Genomic DNA, 6,261 nt, shown 5'->3' with positions numbered 1-6,261 from the left:
TTGCATGAACAAGTGTCATCCTTCAGGGCATTTGCAAAATCTTTACTTTGTCTCTCCTCTTATGCTGCTTTGTTACAGAACTTTTTTTCAACTCCCCAGCAGCTGGCTGGAGACCTTCTGGGATGGAGAAGAGGGAACAGTAAGTAAAGCAAAGTTGTGCATTGATGGTATAAGCTGCCAGATGAAAAAACATGCCTTCTGAAACTGTACAAAGCCCCAGTGCTTGCTCATAAATACCTCATGGCTGAACATACGAATAATGAGTGCAGTGGTGCTGCTAGTCACTCAAATGGAAACTGGGTCTTACAGAAGAAAGAAAAATAAATAAATAAAAGGAAAAAGAGTTGTCCCCCCATAAGCACTACAGGGGGGAGCATGGATGCAGAGTGTTGCTCTGAGGGGCAAAGCATTCCCCTGCAGCCTCCCCTGCCACACCACACCACACCACACCACACCACACCACACCACACCACACCACACCACACCACACCACACCACACCACACCACACCACACCACACCACACCACACCACACCAATTAAGCCATGATCTTCAGTATGTTGGAGACTTGTATTTTTTCATTGCTTTTTGTCAGTCACAAATATTTGGAGGAGACACTTGCCAGGGAGGTACTGCTCAGGAGAAGGCAGAAAATTCAGTAAATGAATATCTCAAACCTCAAACCATGAAGGTAGACATCAGTGGCCTCTTATCTGATTTCTTCCTTTCTAGTCATTTCCATTTCATCTGCAACGTATGATTTGCTAGCTCTTATTTTCACTTTTATGCTTTCTTGTTCTAACCTAACAAAATGAGAACAACAGATACCTTTCAGTCTACTGAACATCTAGCGATATCTAAAGTACTTATACTGATTTTTAAAGAAAAAGACCCTAAATTTTGGTCAAAACTGCCATAATGATGATATTTTAATCTAGGAAATTGCCATCTGTTGTAATTTACTCTGTGTTTTGACTCTACTTTAGCCGTGAAACTGTTTTCATCACAAAATGCAAAACATCATTAAATACTTACCCTTTTCTTGGATTCTTTTTTTAACTAAATCTTGCATTTAATTTAGATTCGTTTTACATTGACATTTCAGATTGGAAGATGCTTGGAGACTGGTTTTAGTACTACAGCTATAATTTACTCTGGATGCTATTATAGCCTTTCCATGCCAGCAACTTAGTTTCCAGAAAATACTTTAGGGCTTTATGTCTGCTGTGCAGATGGATGGCAGGCTTCATGCCTGTGTAAGAGTTACCTGCACTTGTGAGACTCCGCACACTGCAGGAGATGTGCACTTGCTGCTTGGGAGACCGCTTACAACCACAAGTCCTGCTGTTTGGCATGAGAAGAGTAAGATTTTGCTCATTTCTTTGTTTTTATAATTCACCTCATGGTTTCTGTTGTTTCAAACCTTCACATAAACTGTACCCAAATCCTGAGGAGAAAAAAAAAAAACAACAACAAAAACTCATTTACAGCTCAAATAAAAGGATTTTTCTCTGAGGACTGTGCTCAAGTTATGGCAGAACTGAGGAAAAAGGTATTGATATTTAACCTCTGGAGCCACTCAGTCTTATTGCTGACCTTACTTCTTGCAAATTTGTGCTGTGCAAAACCCTACTGGCTACTTTTGTTCTTTGTTGGCATAAAAAAAATGCTGCTAAGGTTTTTTACTTCTCTGTCATTTGTCATCTCCCTCCTCCTTTCCAGCCCCTGAAATTCATCCTTCCCCTACCTGTCCAAACCAGTAAAATGCCTATTCATCTCCTTTCTCAAGGGCACTAGATTTTCAAGTCAGCCTTTTCGTTTCTTTCCCTAGACCTGGACAAAAAGGAAAAACTTAATTTAATGAAAAAGAATGAAATTTCAACATTCATTTAATTCTACATTTGAATGAATAAAAAATGTGCAAGGGAAAAACACTAAGGATACATATTAGGGTAGGCAGTAGCCCTGCTAACAGCTTATGCACCTTCACCAGGAAAGTCCGTACCTGCTTAGTAGCATTAGACACTCATGCCATAATAACAGACTTCAAGTTTTTGACTACACTTACTTCTTCGTTACCTATTGTGTTAATCTTCAAACTAAATAGTAGAAGCCTAAGGAGATTTGTCTTTGTGCCTTAAATTAAATGGTTTTAGTCTAGGCCACTCATTAGATTAGATAAATAGTTTGGGAGAGGCCAGTCTGTTGTGTTTTAGCACTGTTTAACAGCTTTCTAGGTCTCATGCAAGCCTGGAGGGAGATTTGTAAGTGCAGTACATAAATGATAAACAGGAATACATACAACTGTTGACATAAATATACAACATTTAGCTTTTGAGGTGACACCCTTTTGGGGTAAATACAGCACAGTATCTAAGAAGCAACATTCATCTGTTTTACTAAAATGGAAGAAGACCTTCCTAACCTTTTCTTAATGCTCTTCTATCCACACCCATGTGCATATGATGCTCCTCACACATCTAAATCACTCTACTCTGAAATGATTTGTGATATATATTATGTGAAGCATCTACATAAACAATATAATCTTACCTTTTAATTTGATTTCTCAGAACAGGCATCTTATACTGGATGTTCAAACTTGCTTTTAGTACATTGATCTGTAAAAGTACTTCTGCTAACAGAAGGTGAGATGCTGTTTTAGATTTATCTTCACATTCACCAGGAATGTTTTGTAAAGTTTTTTCTTCAGGACTTCTTTACAAATGCAGCTGCTTTGTCAAAGAAAAAGTTTATGAAATACTTGGATATCCATAAAAAATGTTTTTGAATGGAGCTGAAAGCACAACATAAACCACGACTGTAAGTAAGTAATTGCAAAATAACATGAAAAGTGCCCTATCCAATACAGCTTGCCAGCAAGTGCTTAGTCAAGGGAGATATATATATGTATTTCTGGTACTGAAAATCAGTGGTTCCATCACTCAAGAGTAGTGTACACATTTTATTCTTACACAAAGTTGGATTTAAAATGCTATAATGAGGTTGTTGGAAAGAGTTCTGTTGACTTCAGTGGACTTTGGGTCAAGTCTTTTGGCCCCAGACCAACAAAGCATCTCAAGGAGACTTTTCATATGTTCAGATACACATTGTACTTGAAGGGATTTATTGGATGCAGACTTCCAAAGGTTATTCTGAAACTCATACTTATTTATGTTATGCTACTGCCTCAGAGTTCTTGTAAAGATACAGGTTTTGACTGATCAAGAGACTCTATGTATTCAGAACAAAAAGTTCTCACCAAACTGAAAACAAAGGCCAAAAGCATATCACACAAAATAACCCCACTGACTGACTGAATTTTTCACTCTATAACGTTTTTTCTTTCCCAAGCATCCAAAGTGTCCTCTTTCAGTATGTGTGTTAGGAAGGGATTCCATGGATTTGAGAACAGAAGACAGTGTCCACAGTTCTATGGTAATTTTTCCATATGACCATCTAATACAGATTAAACTCATTGAAATGGATGTCTCTCCAGGTTGTAAAAGTGATGGATTTATTTTAAAAATAGCCAAAGGAAATTTAAAATTTACATTGAAAAGAGAGATAATCTGTAAAAAGTAGCAAAACAGGTCATAAAAAATCTTTACAGTGTTATCAGTTACAGTTACTAGTTGTTTGAGTTTGGTTTCATTTTTTTTTCAGTGGTTCAGTGCCATCAGACAACATAGGAGATGGGGGTGAAGCACTAACATACCTCTGCACTTGGCAAGAAGTAAAAGTACTGAGGATGCAGAGACCTGCTTTACTTCTGTTTTCAGTGGTTAAGCTCACAACTGAGAATCTCAGCTTTGTATTCAGCTGTGACCTCGGACACTGAAATCACACCAAATCCACAACATGTAAACATTTGTGAGGTGAGATATACTGCTCAAGGCATTCATGTGTTTATCACATATGACATGATAGCGCAAGCTTATATCACTCCCACTGTTATCATCTTGACTATAAGACCATAACTTCCTAAACCATCTGACTTTACAAATCCAGCAGTGAGATTTTTCTCAACCCATCCCATTCAGCATTACCCCAGTCTCCACTTCTGGGGAACTTCAAGTACTTTATATTAAATTGTTAGTAGATCAGAGAATGTAAATTGCCTTACATCTCTTTTCTTTTTCAGGTGTCCTCTACACTAATCCCTCACAGGAAACCAATGCACTTTTTTGAAGGAACAGGTCACAGAACATCCTCTAACAGAAAGCCAAAATACAAGAAGACAAAAAGCTCGACTGCAACAAAGTGTGTGCCACTGAGAGATATAACACAGGATGTACAATTGTGTACACTAACAGGCTGTTCTTGGCCCAACAAAGTAAAATGCAGTAACTTTGGTTTGAGGAATTGACGTAAGTCATGATTAGACCATGACATATCCTAATGACCATGACATATCCTAATACGTAAGATACTAGGATGTGAGACATGAGTTTAAATCCCCTCTAGCAGAAGAGGAATTCTACTCATGTTTCTCAGACATTCCAGATATACTATCAACCGCATTATGAAAAAAAAAAAAACTGGGAGGAAATGGACTGCATTACTCTGTGGATGAGATTCTGTTTCCTCAATGTAAATTTCTGGTGCTATATCAAATACCTAGGATTATTCCACATAAATCCCAGGTAGCACAGCAGAAAGGCCCAGGTCTCTCAGAGATCCTTTATCAAATTTAGTTCCATGTGGATATTTCAGATAGCACTGGATATATCAGATAACACTGGTGCCTGTGCTGAGACAATTGAAGAATATCCTCTTGGTTTTCTGAGCTGGAGCTGCTGTAGTTGTCTAATTACAGGAGAATTTCTAGGCTATAAACATGAATGGAGGTAAGCTCTTTGTCAGGATGAGGAAGGAAACAGCCTTGTCCCAGACCTTTGCATCAGCTTTGGTGAGTTCCACTTACAAGTATTTAACTTGGAGCTGGGAGTTTCATCAGGTGACAGATTATGCAGACTGAAGGGTAGGCAAGCAATCTTCTGATGTGTAATTAAAGCAAGCTTGAACCAGACTTAAAACAATCCCCAGGAGTGGCAGGTAAAAATAATTGTTCCTATTGATGATTATTAATTTTAGCCTGTTGCATTTATTTAAAGACAAATGGTGCCTGGTTATACACACATCACATATCTAGGCAAGCACAGCAGGATGCACAATCAGGGAGCTGTTACTGATGTGAAGGTTAAACTTAAGGTACAGTCATTCCTTTCAATTTTTTTTATATTTTTTTCCAGTACACGACTTTTTTTACTTTCTTACGTTAATTTTTAAGGACAGAGGGCCTAATTCTGAGCACATTTAAGCAGGTGTAAATAAGAAATAATTTAACTGGGCATAGTTTTTTCACGTACATATCTTCTGAAGGTTTTGCTGTCAGTTTCATATCTGATTGAACACATGTAGCATTTGAAATACAGAGGAGCTGAACAAGGCTTTTAAGCAAAATCAAAAATTAGTGAAAGGGTCATTAGCCCATATCTTCATTAAGAATTTTCTTTTTCTACGGAGGCAAATTCTAAATTGCTAAAATTAATAGATGTTCACAGGCTTCTCTAGTCACAACATAATGAGTCATATACCAGCAACTCACTTGGTGTGTCTTAGTTAACTGCCCTTCATCACCGTGGCACTGCTATTACATATCATTGTAATGAGGCATCCAGATTGGCACCAGTGTTTGCTACAGATAAGAATTTCAGCTGATAAGTTAGATATGCTTCAAAGAACATAATCGCTGCCCTTGGGTTACTTTAATCTCCACATCTTTGTGTGTATATGAAATATGCCATAACTGTCTTTTCAGTTCTACTGTGTGAAAATTTTAAGTCATTTCAGTTTTAGAGTATACTTTATATGTATAAGGCACTTGATTTATATGTTTCTAAAACTTCATAACATTAAATGGAAACATGTTCTCATCCGTCGGTTAGTCCTTGAGCTGGTGAGTCCTTGAGCTTAATCTTCTTCACCATTATTTGCAGGTAGTTCACCCTTTGAGATTTGGATGGGGAGAGATATGGCCCCACTACCTCCTGATTTCTTTTATATTCCCCAGTGAAGGGAATGACACTGCAGCTGTGTCAGGTTGTCAGCATGTAAGTGATAATCAGATGGAGAGGAGATATAAAAGCAGTCTGGATGTGGCAACTTCCCTCGGGGAAGAGAAACACTGAGAAGAGTGAAAGAAGGAAAAGAAGGAGAACACTAATGTAGTCCCAAGCTGGGAACCTACGGATAACG

The 6,261-nt window shown here is 38.0% G+C and overlaps 1 long non-coding RNA gene across 1 annotated transcript; it reads right to left on the bottom strand.

Moving 5' to 3' along the window:
• Nucleotides 1-541: 541 nt before the first annotated feature.
• On the bottom strand, nucleotides 542-1,846 carry LOC106037807 (uncharacterized). The gene is made up of 3 exons (XR_001208267.3): nucleotides 1,748-1,846; nucleotides 1,268-1,447; nucleotides 542-803 (listed from the first exon to the last, which is right to left on the bottom strand). It is a non-coding gene; the product is annotated as an uncharacterized lncRNA (long non-coding RNA).
• Nucleotides 1,847-6,261: the final 4,415 nt, after the last annotated feature.

The sequence above is a fragment of the Anser cygnoides genome, chromosome 1 (assembly GCF_040182565.1).
Source record: "Anser cygnoides isolate HZ-2024a breed goose chromosome 1, Taihu_goose_T2T_genome, whole genome shotgun sequence".
NCBI classification, from domain to species: domain Eukaryota; kingdom Metazoa; phylum Chordata; class Aves; order Anseriformes; family Anatidae; genus Anser; species Anser cygnoides.
This window is presented reverse-complemented; position numbering and strand designations above follow the sequence as displayed.